The sequence below is a fragment of the Podarcis gaigeae genome (assembly GCF_964106915.1).
Source record: "Podarcis gaigeae genome assembly, chromosome: 7".
NCBI classification, from domain to species: Eukaryota; Metazoa; Chordata; class Lepidosauria; order Squamata; family Lacertidae; genus Podarcis; species Podarcis gaigeae.
In genome coordinates, this window is record NC_139683.1 from 6,192,772 (window position 1) to 6,206,789 (window position 14,018).

The window sequence follows — 14,018 nt, forward strand, 5'->3', positions numbered from 1 at the left end:
GGACTTGCCGATCAGAAGGTCGGCGGTTCGAATCCCCGCGACGGGGTGAGCTCCCGTTGCTCGGTCCCTGCTCCTGCCAACCTAGCAGTTCGAAAGCACGTCAAAGTGCAAGTAGATAAATAGGTACCGCTCCAGCTGGAAGGTAAACGGCGTTTCCGTGTGCTGCTCTGGTTTGCCAGAAGCGGCTTAGTCATGCTGGCCACATGACCTGGAAGCTGTATGCTGGCTCCCTCGGCCAATAAGCGAGATGAGTGCCGCAACCCCAGAGTTGATCATGACTGGACCTAATGGTCAGGGGTCCCTTTACCTTTATTCACTTACAGACTCATTGTTAAAACCATGTTTATGGAAGTCAACCTTATTCGGCTATGAGGGATCGCCAAAGAAGAAGACGATTGCAGCCTCAGGCATTCCCTCTGCCCCATAAAAACTAAAAATCCCCAAAGGTGTTAGCCTTTCCTCATAAGGAAGCTATCCTGATCATTTGGGTTGGCCATTCCTCTGCCATTTCCGGGACTACACTCTCCATATTTTCTGACGCGGTGCATTTTTCAGATGCGTTGCCACAAAAAAGGCCTGCTAACGGCACAAAGCTGTTACTGTGCTAAAACTAAGCAGGTCCCTGGCTAATCAGGGCCTGGAATCTGCCCAAGGAACCCACTCTAAGCTGCTCCCGACTTCCCCGCAGAACAGGGCACAGGATAAATAAATAAAAACCCTTTGCATGAGAGATTAGACATGCTGCTTTCTGGAAATGCCCCCACATGGCCGAACGTCTCTCCCAGTCGTAAAGGCGGTTCTGCAGCAGGCAAATTTATTCCTCCCTCCCTTCCTTTTGCCAAAGTTTTTTTGGACGCTAGAAAAAGGACTCTGACGTCAATGTCAAAGTAAACCAAAGGAGTCTGGCTGCTGCGGCGGCATTGAGTTAGCACTCTGGAGTAACAGGGGACTGCTGCCGGGCTGACTCAGGGATCTGGAAGGAAGAGCGGAGCTTTCTCCATCAAGCTGAGTAGACAGGTAAGGACTGCGATCTTCTCTGGATAGTATGTGGGGAGCTGGGTTTGCAAGAGGGAAAAAAGAGAGAGAGATTAGTGGCTGCACCAGAAAACTTGTTTATTGAGTGTTTGTGCTGATTTGCTTGCTTTCGTGGTGGTTCCATTCTATTGAGCATTTGTTGTGATTTGTTGGTGGGCAGGTGGCAAGGGCGAGAGGCATTCGCCCTCTGCTCATCCTGGTTTGCCAAACGGCAGAGTTCACTTCCACAAGAGGCAGCAATGAGGATTAGACCAGAAAAACGGAGGATGAGGCTATCAGAGACTGCTAGCCCACTGCCAGAGGCAAGAAGTCCCTGAGCAACAGTTGCTGGGAATCACAGGTGGGGAAAGGGCTGTGGTGCTATGTTTCTGCTTGTGGTGTTCCTTTGGGGGCTTCTGGTTGGCCGACATCAGAACTTAGCGCTGGACTGGATGGGACCTTGGTCTGATCCCACCCCTTGGTCATCATCCTCTGCCTGGCTCTGTTTAGCAGCTTCGAAATGATGAAATGTCTCAAGAGCAGTTGTTTTAAATTACTTTCTTTTGAGTGCTCAGGGGAAAAAAATCTGTCAAAATCTTTCTGCAATTTCTACTTTTAGTTAAGTATTTTTATTTAATTACTTGATGGGGGGGGAGCTTCTCCCGCTGCCCCCGCCCAGCTACACCCAGGCTACCTTGGAAAGCGGTGGATTCCACCAGGAACAATGGAAGGAATTTAAAGATTACTTAGCTAAATATTGTAATAGTAGACAAGTAGAAGCAACTTGAATTTATCAAATTGGTTTAGGAATAGAATATGATTAAAACATTATGGGAGAAACTATGAAAAGAAGTAAAGAAAGGAATTTGAAAAAGTAAATTTTGTTAGAAAGAAGATATTGGAAAACTGTTACAAGGGGATACAATGGAATTCAGTTAGGGGGGATTTGAAGAAGTCAATTAACAATGAAAACTAAATTGGATTTTTAGAAGGATTAAGTGTTTATTTGTATGTTTTTTTCTTTTTTCTCTTTTGTATGTTATATTTGTTATAAACTTGGAAAATCAATAAAAAAATTGGGGGCGGGGGGAGGAAAGTGATGGATTCTCTTTCCTTGGAGATTTTTAAGCAAAGGTTCAATGGCCACCTGTCAGGGGTCCCAATCCTACAATTGGTCACTCATGCACCTCACATTTCCCAGCGCATTTCCCCATCAATTTCTAAACTCCTGAAAGTCAGTTTATTTTTTATAAGGGTATGTGTTGCCCCAGGGTGTGAGTTTCTGGTATGCGTTTCATAGAATTGTAGAATTGCAAAGTCTGAAGGGACCACAAGGCTCGTCTTGCCCTCTGCAATGCAGGAATATTTTGCCCAACGTGGGATTCGAACTCACGATCCCAAGATTAAGAGTCTTGTGCTCGACTACTGAGCTTTCTGTGAAATACTGGCAGTCTGGAGGTCCTCATCCTCTGCTGTGTATTTTCATCATTTAAGGTACAAAGGACTAGTAGGAAGGTATCTGAATCACTGGTGTGTGAGACAGCAAAGCTGGGAAGCATCCATTAAACGTGCTGTGTGCACCATGGAGTGGAAAAGATTTACTTGAGCAGAAAGTTGTCAGAGATCAGATCCTGAGAAAGTGCAGTGAGGAGAACACCACTATGTCTTGTGCCCTAATTCCTGAATCGATTCAGCTTAAGAACTGAGGTTGCTACTTGGGCCTCATAAGAAGAGAGAGGTTTTTTTCAGTGAAAAGGAATTGTGAACGGATTGCAATTTTTATCATTGCTGCAAGTAGGAGGACATAGAGTCTTGCAGAAGGTGAAAGGTAAATATATTGCAAAAAGAGAGAGAGAGAAATAGATAGCAGTGTAAGCTTTCGTGGCCTACAACCCACCAGATCCATGGAGTGTTATCGTGGGTTATGGGTTGTGGGGGTGTAAAATGTGAATTACAACACATCAAGCGTTTCTGCACTTCTGGAACTCCCTGCCTATTGATATCAGGCACTGAGCTCATTTTGGCACATATTCAAAATATTTTTGCTTAGATAAACCAGCCCACAAACCTATATTAATCCTACAGCTCAGGACAGCAATACCTTAAGGACCACCTTTCTCCATATAAACCTACCTGGACCCTGAGACAAGTGGGGATTTTGGGGTTGTTTCTGTTTTTGTTTTTATTGTGTATCTTGTTTCTTTTATATTGGAGTTCTGTGTTATTAACCGCCCAGAGATCTATGGGTACAGGACGGTATAAACATTTAATTAATTAATAAAAATAATATATCACTCATGGACTGAGCCAAAACAAATTTAGGCTTACCAACACTAGGATGCCTTTGTCAACAGGAACTGTCTTGTGAATGACAATTGCTAAGTATGTACACATCCCTGTTTGTACTGTTTTGGATTTCATTTTGCTCTGACCTCACTTTTTACAACCACTCCTCCTCCAACCCCCCCCCCCAAACCCATGTGTTTTACATTCTTATGACTCAGGATAATGCTCTGTGCGTCTGATGGGACAGCAAAATGTGAATACTCATGCTATAATAAATAGTTCCCTCTTTAACGTCCCAGAAAACTTTTTCTCATTCATTTGCTGCAAAAAAAACCCTTAACACTCCTGTAAAAATTAGAAGATAGTTAGTGTTTGTTGACTAAAAGCATAGCTGTCAACTTTTCCCTTTTCTTGCAAGGAATCCTATTCAGAATAAGGGAATTTCTTTTTTAAAAAAGGGAAACGTTGACAGCTATGACTAGAAGATTAAGCAGAATCTGGCTTATACACTCCAGATGTTACAACCAACACTTTGGACTGTGACTGAAGGCATCTGAGAAAGTCTGAGTACTGTTTATGGCTTTTCTTTAAGTTCACTTATTTCATTATTCACCTATTTCTGTACCACTATTCCTATGCAGCAACAAGACAGCATTCAATAACAATTCGGAATAAAACAGCATTCGCTAGGTCTCTGGCAAATAAGTTAAAAAGAAAACAGCTGCTGGTGGTGGTTGTGGTTGCTATCATCATCATTACAGGCGACACATAAGATAATAATAATAATAATAATAATAATAATAATAATAATAATAATAATAATTTATTTATACCCCGCCCATTTGGCTGGGTTTCCCCAGTCACTCTGGGGGGCCTCCAACACAATATTAAAATACTGTAATACATCAAACATTAAAAGCTTCCCTAAACAGGGCTGCCTTCAGATGTCTTCTAAAAGTCTGGTAGTTGTTGTTCTCTTTGACATCTGGTGGGAGGGCGTTCCACAGGGAGGGTGCCACTACCAAGAAGGTCCTCTGCCTGGTTCCCTGTAATTTGGCTTCTTGCAATGAGGGAACCGCCAGAAGGCCCTTGGCACTGGACCTCAGTGTTCGCGTAGATCGATGGGGGTAGAGACACTCCTTCAGTTGCCATATTTCAAAAAGTAAAAAACCAGGACACCCCAAAAGTTGGAAGTAGAAAGACCTGTGATTTTTCAGTTAACGTGCCAAAGATCCAGGACAAACCAGACAACCCCCTCCCGGATGTCACTTCCACTTTTGAAATCCCAGTAATGTCCGGGAATGGTAGCCCTAACAAAAAACCCACTCTGTATTTGTAAAAATTCAATCGTGTAGTGTAGCAGGACCTACACTTTGGAACTCCCTACCTATTGATATTCATCTATTTGTTGTTGTTGTTGTTTAGTCATTTAGTCGTGTCCAACTCTTCGTGACCCCATGGACCACAGCACGCCAGGCACTCCTGTCTTCCACTGCCTCCTGCAGTTTGGTCAAACTCATGTTGGTCTCTTTGAGAACACTGTCTCGCCCTCTGTCATCCCCTTCTCCTTGTGCCCTCCATCTTTCCCAACATCAGGGTCTTTTCCAGGAAGTCTTCTCTTCTCACGAGGTGGCCAAAGTATTGGAGCCTCAGCTTCAGGATCTGTCCTTCCAGTGAGCACTCAGGGCTGATTTCCTTCAGAATGGATTGGTTTGATCTTCTTGCAGTCCATGGGACTCTCAAGAGTCTCCTCCAGCACCAGAATTCAAAAGCATCAATTCTTCGGCGATCAGCCTTCTTTATGGTCCAGCTCTCATTTCCATACATCACTACTGGGAAAACCATAGCTTTAACTATACGGGCCATTGTTGAGAAGGTGATGTTTCTGCTTTTTAAGATGCTGTCTAGGTTTGTCATTTGCTGCCTGCCAAACCTATATATCCAGGCTTTGGGACCCTGCCCAGCCCACACATACCTCTGGCCCTGTGCTGCACTTCCCTCGAGTGATTTTTACCTAGCTGCAACATGCTTTGAATGCTGAAGAGGATATTATTATTATTATTATTATTATTATTATTATTATTATTATGCCTTTCTCCTGTCTAGCCTTGTTCATAGTAGGAAGACATTCAACCACATGTACTGAGGAAAACTCCCTCAGTACCACACAGCCAATCAGAGCACATGTTACCTCAGTGAGCATCATGGCACTCTGATGGGTCATTAAGCAACACCTCCGCCACTCTCTCATTGGTGGAGTAACTGTCAAGAGAATTAACCCTTTGGTTACTAACTGAATGGTCCTTGCTACTGTAATTCCAGCACTCAAACTCTTGCTTGGCTGGATGGTGGTATGTCAGACTACACCCATTTTTGCCACACTCCCCACTGATAAGTGCCCCCAGAAAGGTTTCCCAATGGGAAATGTGGAAATGTGGCCCTCAGTGTGAAAAAGCTTCCCACAAACATCCGTCAACACAAGAGCTATTTTTCTGATAAACTTTACTAGGAAGATAGTGACAGTTCTGGCAAGAGTTTGTTTCCCAATTGCACGTGTGCTGGCTGGTTGTCTTAATGTTGCCTGTCCCCCCCCCCCCCCGTCTTTACTGCTTTAATCTTCTTTTTCTGCAACCGAGGAGTGACTAGTAAGTTTTATAGATAAATAGAATAATCATATGAGAAATATGAGAGTGTGCCCTACTTACACACAGAGATCGTGGCTGGCATTTGTGACTAAGTATCTCCGGTTCACAAATGCACCTACATGGTGACTTGAGGTCGCAGTCCATATAGACTCATCTTCTGAATGTGTGAACCAACTCTGTTGCAAAGCAGTTGGCTGAAGTGGAAGCCCTGGGAGCAAGGGTCAGGGAGTATGAAAGGTTACAGGGTGGGCTTAGGTAATCTTTCATAATACAAATTTTGGCCCCTATGGGTGGCCAAAATTTGGCACCCCTAAATGTATCTTCTCCATTATGGATCTTCTCAATTTTGTACCCCTTTGGCTCAGACTCCTGTGTGGAGGAACCACCAAAACTGCCCTAAATCCAGCTCTGGAAATTATAATCCAGCAACATCTAGATCAAGGGAAGTAATAGTGCCACTGTATTCTGCTCTGGTCAGACCTCACCTGGAGTACTGTGTCCAGTTCTGGGCACCACAGTTCAAGAAGGACACTGACAAACTGGAACGTGTCCAGAGGAGGGCAACCAAAATGGTCAAAGGCCTGGAAACGATGCCTTATGAGGAATGGCTAAGGGAGCTGGGCATGTTTAGCCTGGAGAAGAGGAGGTTAAGGGGTGATATGATAGCCATGTTCAAATATATAAAAGGATGTCACATAGAGGAGGGAGAAAGGTTGTTTTCTGCTGCTCCCGAGAAGCGGACACGGAGCAATGGTTCCAAACTACAAGAAAGAAGATTCCACCTAAACATTAGGAAGACCTTCCTGACAGTAAGAGCTGTTCGACAGTGGAATTTGCTGCCAAGGAGTGTGGTGGAGTCTCCTTCTTTGGGGGTCTTTAAGCAGAGGCTTGACAACCATATGTCAGGAGTGCTCTGATGGTGTTTCCCGCTTGGCAGGGGGTTGGACTCGATGGCCCTTGTGGTCTCTTCCAACTCTATGATTCTATGATCTCAAGGGCAACAGGTTCTCTAGGCTTGGTATGTGCTATCTAGGAAATAAGACTGGAATCTTATCCCAACACACAACAGTTTGCTCTGTATTTGAAGGTCTGGCCGGCGTTCGTTTTGTTCCATCTTCCTCTGAAAGTATTTCCATTCTCTTGAGAGCCAGTGTGGTGTAGTGGTTAAGAGTGGTAGACTCGTAATCTGGTGAACCGGGTTCGATTCCTCGCTCGTTCACATGCAGCTGCTGGGTGACCTTGGGCTAGTCACACTTCTCTGAAGTCTCTCAGCCTCACTCACCTCACAGAGTGTTTGTTGTGGGGGAGAAAGGGAAAAGGAGATTTTTAGCCGCTTTGAGACTCCTTAGGGTAGTGATAAAGCGGGATATCAAATCCAAACTCCTCCTCTTCTTCAAGCTGCTTACCTCAAAACCCATCACAGGACAGGAAAAAAATGAAATCTTGTCACTCGTGAAGGAAACTGAGCGCCTGACCAGGCATAACTCCACAGCCTTGGCTCTTTCTTCTCCCGAAGTTGTCCCACAAGGCAGTGGGTACAGATTTTTCCTCTGGGTTTACTCCCAACTGAGTATTGCCACAAGGCAGAGGAGGTTTAGAGGTTCAGAGTTTTCCTTCTTCTAGATGGACTCCTTTCCCAAATTAATGAGCCCCATCTTCCCCTCACTTCCCTCTACAGCACATGTAGAAAATGATAATAATAATAATAATTTATTATTTATACCCTGCCAATCTGGCTGGGCTTCCACAGCCACTCTAGGCGGCTTCCAACAAAATATTAAAATACTGTAATACATCAAACATTAAAAGCTTCCCTAAACAGGGCTGCCTTCAGATGTCTTCTAAAAGTATGGGAGTTGTTGTTCTCCTTGACATCTGATGGGAGGGCGTTCCACAGGGCGGGTGCCACTACGAAGAAGGCCCTCTGCCTGGTTCCCTGTAACTTGGCTTCTCACAGTGAGGGAACCGCCAGAAGGCCCTCGGCACTGGACCTCAGTGTACAGGTAGAACGATGGGGGTGGAGACGCTCCTTCAGATATACTGGACCGAGGCCATTTAGGGCTTTAAAGGTCAGCACCAGCACTTTGAATTGTGCTCAGAAACGTACTGGGAGCCGGTGTAGGTCTTTCAAGACCAGTGTTATGTGGTCTCGGCAGCCGCTCCCAGTCCCCAGTCTAGCTGCCGCATTCTGGATTAGTTGTAGTTTCCGGGTCACCTTCAAAGGTAGCCCCACACAGAGCGCATTGCAGTAGTCCAAATGTCTTCTTGACCAATGGACCCGCCATTGGTCTCATCCATTTGAACTGCCAGAGCCCGTCTACGTGCGCAAGGAAAGTCCCTAACTGACCGAGGGTTTGAGACCGTAGGCTACCCTCACCTGGTTTAGCCAGCCAGTCGAAGCCATTTCCTGGATTGTGGCCATTGTCATATGCTAAAAGCTTCTAGGAGCCACAGGTGAGAGCTGAGTGCAGGGTGGGGACCAAAGGTGGACATGACTTGTCCCTCGCCAGAGTTGCTGAAAACACACATATCAGGTGCCGAAGTGAAAATGTCGGCCTTCAGCTTTTGTCGACAGCTGTATATTGAAAAAGCCAGACTCAACTCTGTGAGTTCCACAACTTGAGGGCTACCACAGAGCTGGCCTTTCCCCTCTTTCCTGAATATATGAGGGTGGCGGAACTAGCAAGAGCACATGTGATGGCCTGGGATTCGGACTCAGATGCTGAACCTGAGGGATCCCAGCCTGCACAGGATTCCCTGCCTCCAGAACCAGCTGAGTCTGTTCTGGCTCCTGAGGTGATGGAGGACCCATTGCCTGCAGGTGCTCCGCTCTCAGCCCCGTCAGAGGAAGCTGAGGTTGCCTCTGGGTCCGGTAACCCTCCAGCCTCTCCTGAGCTGCAGAGGCTCAGGGCAGAGAGGCAGAAGGAACTAAGTTCCCGCAGGAGGAGTGCTCGCCTCCAGGCCAGGAGAGGCGAGTGGACCGGGCCGCCCTATGCCTCGGGGCAGATAAAAGCCAGCCGGCCCCAGTCCCAATGTTGCGGGAGCAACATTGTTGGTTGCTAGTTCCTGCCTGAACCCTGTACTGCTTTTCTGCCAGAGCTCCTGACCCGCCCTGGTTCCCTGCTTGCATGCCTGTTCCTGACTTCACCCGACTCCCTGCCCTGCACCCAGCTTCAGCTACTACGGACTGCCTCCACGTTGCACCTTTGACCATAGACCGGACTTGGACCTCGCCTCTCGGGTAACCCACGGGACCAGCACAGCACATTTCTTTCAATTGATTAATTGAACCAATTAATTTGCCCAGTACATCAGCCCTGCATACAACGTGGGTGGCATGAATAGACCAGGTGGTTAAGAAAAAGTTAAAAAGGACCCCTGGATGGTTAAATCCAGTCAAAGGCGACTATGGGGTTGTGGTGCTCATCTCACTTTCAGGCCGAAGGAGCCATCTGCAGACAGATTTCCAGGTCATGTGGCCAGCATGACTAAACCACTTCTGGCACTACAGGACAGTGTGACGAGTGCCAGAGAGCACGGAAACGCCGTTTACCTTTCCGCTGCAGTGGTACCTATTTATCTACTTGGTCTGGCGTGCTTTCAAACTGCTAGGTTGGCAGGAGCAGGGACAGAGAAACAGGAGCGCACCCCAACCACCGACCTTCCAACTGGAAAGCCAAAGAGACTTAGTGGTTTAGACTACAGCGCAACCCGTGTCCCTAGACCTGGTGGTACTCAGGCTGGGAAAGGTACATTCTCTCTCTCTCTCTCTCTCTCTCTCTCTCTCTCTCTCTCTCTCACACACACACACACACACACACACACACACTGCCTTATGACATCTCCAAGACACTGCTGGATATGACTCTGTTTCAATCAAGCAGGAGGAAATGTATTTTAAGCCCCATCAGTCATTTCTCTGGGAAGCTATTATGGCCTGCGACCATGTTCCAACAGCAGCTCGCTTCTGCCCCTCAAAGGCTCCTCCATGGTTCCCACCCGGCCCTGGGAGCTGCGGGCAGATCGGGAGTCGCTGTCTCCTCCCACAGGCCTGGCATCTGTCAGGCATGATAGCCTGGGAATCCTGCCTTCCTTTGGCAGAGCCTCAACAGCCAGCTTGAAGCTGCGCAGCTGTTCATCACCGGGTGCACAAATCCTTCCTAAAGGACTTCAGGAGGACTACATGGGGGCAGTGGTGCTGTCTTCACCAGGGCAGGTGTGGCGATCACACAGGGTCCCCAGACGTTGAATGGTCTATTGATCCCTGTGCCACCACTCTGATCGCTTCCCCGCTGCCACCAACCCGTTACTCTCTGGTAAAACTACTGAGTCCAGTCAGTTGTTAAAAGTGAACCAAAAAAGCATGTTTATTTTACAAGCATTGACAAGTTTATAGTTTCACAGATAACATTCCTGTCAGTATTATAACTATAGTTTCTTTACCGGCCTTTTGTTGTTTAGTTGTTTAGCCGTTTAGTCGTGTCCGACTCTCTGTGACCCCATGGACCAGAGTACGCCAGGCCCTCCTGTCTTCCACTGCCTCCCGCAATTTGGTCAAACTCATGCTGGTAGCTTCGAGAACACTGTCCAACCATCTCGTCCTCTGTCATCCCCTTCTCCTTGTGCCCTCCATCTGTCCCAACATCAGAGTCTTTTCCAGGGAGTCTTCTCTTCTCACGAGGTCGCCAAAGTATTGGAGTCTCAGCTTCAGGATCTGTCCTTCCAGTGAGCACTCAGGGCTGATTTCCTTCAGAATGGATAGGTTTGATCTTCTTGCAGTCCATGGGACTCTCAAGAGTCTCCTCCAGCACCATAATTCAAAAGCATCCACCAGTGGCGTAGCGTGGGTTGTCAGCACCCGGGGCAAGGCAAGTAATTTGCGCCCCCTAACCCGTGGATTTGCGCCCCCTAACCTGTGGATTTGCGCCCCCTAACCCTAACCCCCAGATGTTGCGCCTGGTGCGGCCGGCCCCCCTGCACCCCCCACGCTACGCCACTGGCATCCACTCTTCGGCAATCAGCCTTCTTTATAGTCCAGCTCTCACTTCCATACATCACTACTGGGAAAACCATAGCTTGAACTATACAAACCTTTGTCAGCAAGGTGATGTCTCTGCTTTTAAGATGCTGTGTAGGTTTGCCATCACTTTTCTCCCAAGAAGCTGGAGTCTTTTAATTTAATTTAATTTAATTTAATTTAATTGATATTGATGGTCCCTTCCAACTCTATGATCCCTGATTTAGTCTCTGGAAGTCCTTTTCTGCCTGCTCTGGCATACCGTGTCCTGCACTCTCCTGGATTCGGTCTACCTGTCAAAGAGACGCATGCTTGCAGCCCTAATCCAAATGCATTTTGAGTTTTGCCAACTCTTCATTGGGACAGCGCTGGTGCTTAACCCTCCCCCTTCCACTTCTATGCTCTTGCTGCAACTGTGACACTTCACCACAAGAGGGAGCTGCTGCCCTGCTGCTCTTGGGCACTGCCAGTGCGACTGTTGGGAAGGAGGTACTGCAGCTTCCCAAATCACCCAGCTCTTGGGAGTTCTCCAGCTGCAGTTCCGTAGTGCTGTTCCCCCAGGTTACAATCCTGCACAGCTGTGTGAAGACAATGCAGCCGTGTGCATAGCCATGCAGCCTGGCACCCTTTGCAAAGGTGTTATTAATATATGGAATCAATTGTCTCAAGTTATGGTGATGGTCCAACGTTATTATTATTGTAAAGGTAAAGGGACCCCTGACCATTAGGTCCAGTCGTGACCTTCTGATCGGCAAGTCCTAGGCTCTGTGGTTTAACCCACAGCGCCACCCGCGTCCCTATTATTTAAGGATCTTTAAAAACCCTGCTCTTTACTGCTGAAGTGGAGCAAATGGCAATTTATAGATAACCTGAATTGCTGTTCCGATTCAGCATTAAAGAGCAGTTTTTCAAGGAAAGGAAAGAAAAAGCACTCAGATGCAGAGCTTGAAAATGTGGACCTTTGCTGAGAAAGTACAGGACAGAAGGTAAGTTGAGAATGAAGTCTTCCTTTTTTGTAGATGCTTTCCAGGGGCAGACGTCTGGAGACAGGAAGAAGGTCATTCCTTCTGTCCTCCATTTGCACTGGGAAATCAAGTGAGGACAGCAAAGCGCCTGGGGGCTGTTAGCACAGCATTAGTTCCAGTAGCAGCAATTTGATAAATGGATTTCCATGCATCGGAATTGGTTGGGTAAACAGACTCCGTCCTCAGCTGCCTCTGGAGCACATAGCAAGAGGGAGCCCTCGGTGACACCAATTAAGACGAACAAGAGCCCTTGGGTTTCCTTCCGTGAGGAGTGGACCACAACAACATCCCAGCCAGGCATATTTATGGCTCGTTGTAACGAAAAAGCAAGACGGAACTTGTGGGAATAAGTGACGCAACGCCAGAGATGGGGGCTGCCCAACTTTGGACATTGCTGCAACAAACTGCTTCTGTAGGGTGTTCCACAGAACACTTTGCCATCCAGATCTCACAGAAGCTGAGAGTCAAGAGGTCGGTGGGTTGTTTTGAATCAGGCACAACATTGTCTTTTTTATATTGAGTCAGGCCTGTGGAACTCAGGGCTGTTGGTGACTCTCTGAGATCTGACTTTCCGAGATCTTGGAAGAGAGTCTTTCTGGTTCCAGCCCTGTAAAATAGTGTTGCGTGTCTGGGGGAATCCCATTGCTGAAGGAGCCAGGTAAGTTTCTTAGTGACTTAACGGGCCCTAACGGGTGGCACTGTGGGTTAAACCACAGAGCCTAGGATTTGCCGATCAGAAGGTCGGCGGTTCGAATCCCCGTGATGGGGTGAGCTCCCGTTGCTTGGTCCCAGCTCCTGCCAACCTAGCAGTTCGAAAGCACATCAAGTGCAAGTAGATAAATAGGTACCACTCCGGCGGGAAGGTAAACGGCGTTTCCGTGCGCTGCTCTGGTTCGCCAGAAGCAGCTTAGTCATGATGGCCACATGACCCGGAAGCTGTACGCCGGCTCCCTCGGTCAATAAAGCGAGATGAGTGCCGCAACCCCAGAGTCGGCCACGACTGGACCTAATCTTCAGGGATCCCTTTACCCTTTACCTTTAAGTATATTAAAAAGCAGAGACATCACCTTGCCGACAAAGGTCCGTACTGTATAGTTAAAGCTATGAATCCACTGGGAGAGATCATCAGAGGATTTGGGGGCGGCGCTGATGATGTCTAGCTGTTTCCCCTTTCCATCAAAATCAGGTGGAGCAGAAAGGGAATAATGGACCAGAAAGGGGATAAACTGAAGCTCCTTTCCTACAGTACAGAGATGCTTACAGCAGTCGGTTCATTGGCTGCAGAGGTAGTAAATATATCTGTCCTGGAAAGGGATGCATGCGGTCATAGACTGGTTGGATGCAGAGGAAAGTTGGGAGGAACCAGCTGGGGAACCCCAAGGGAAGAAGGTTCAGAGCCTGGGGAGTGGTGGTGGGGTGACAATGTGTGGGCAGAGGGAGAAGACAGGGAGAAGGTGTCGGAAGCTGAAGGGGTAACAGGGTTTAGTGAGCAGGGAGAGTCTGTGGCAGAGAGTAGTCCAGAATCAGAGGTAGAAGCTGAAGCAGGCGAAGGAGAGGAGGGAAGTGAAGACGCAGAAATGAATCGGTCTGGTGAAGAGTCATGGGGGTCTCCCCCTCCACCCATACCCACCTTGTTTCCCGGCACCAGGAGAGGCATGAAAAGGGTGGAGGAGAGATGGCTGCCAGCAGGCGCAGTCTATGATTGCCCACTGGGAATGAGCTGCTCTGCTCATTAGGCATGACACTCAACCAAGTCTGTGAAGATCGTGTTTCGGCTAATAGGGAATGTCAACTTTGGACTGTGTTATAATTGACCCTCCATACTCTCTATCTAGGGATGTGGGTGGCGCTGTGGGTTAAACCACAGAGCCTAGGACTTGCCGATCAGAAGGTTGGCGGTTCGAATCCCCGCGACGGGGTGAGCTCCTGTTGCTCGGTCCCTGCTCCTGCCAACCTAGCAGTTTGAAAGCATGTCAAAGTACAAGTAGATAAATAGGTACCACTCTGGCAGGAAGGTAAATTGCATTTCCA

At 47.6% G+C, this 14,018-nt stretch overlaps 1 protein-coding gene across 5 annotated transcripts in view; it reads left to right on the forward strand.

Moving 5' to 3' along the window:
* The first annotated feature begins 878 nt into the window (after positions 1 to 878).
* The window catches only part of GPR20 (G protein-coupled receptor 20), a 30,424-nt gene continuing 17,284 nt past the window's right edge, over positions 879 to 14,018 (forward strand). For 2 of the 5 annotated variants that reach the window (XM_083749346.1, XM_083749349.1), the window contains exon 1: positions 879 to 1,017. The gene's annotated coding sequence lies outside the window, so the exon portion shown is untranslated. Of the gene's footprint in view, positions 1,018 to 1,287; positions 1,376 to 2,374; positions 2,843 to 14,018 lie in introns of those variants that run through there. The other 3 variants (XM_083749347.1, XM_083749348.1, XM_083749345.1) reach the window with 3 other exon arrangements.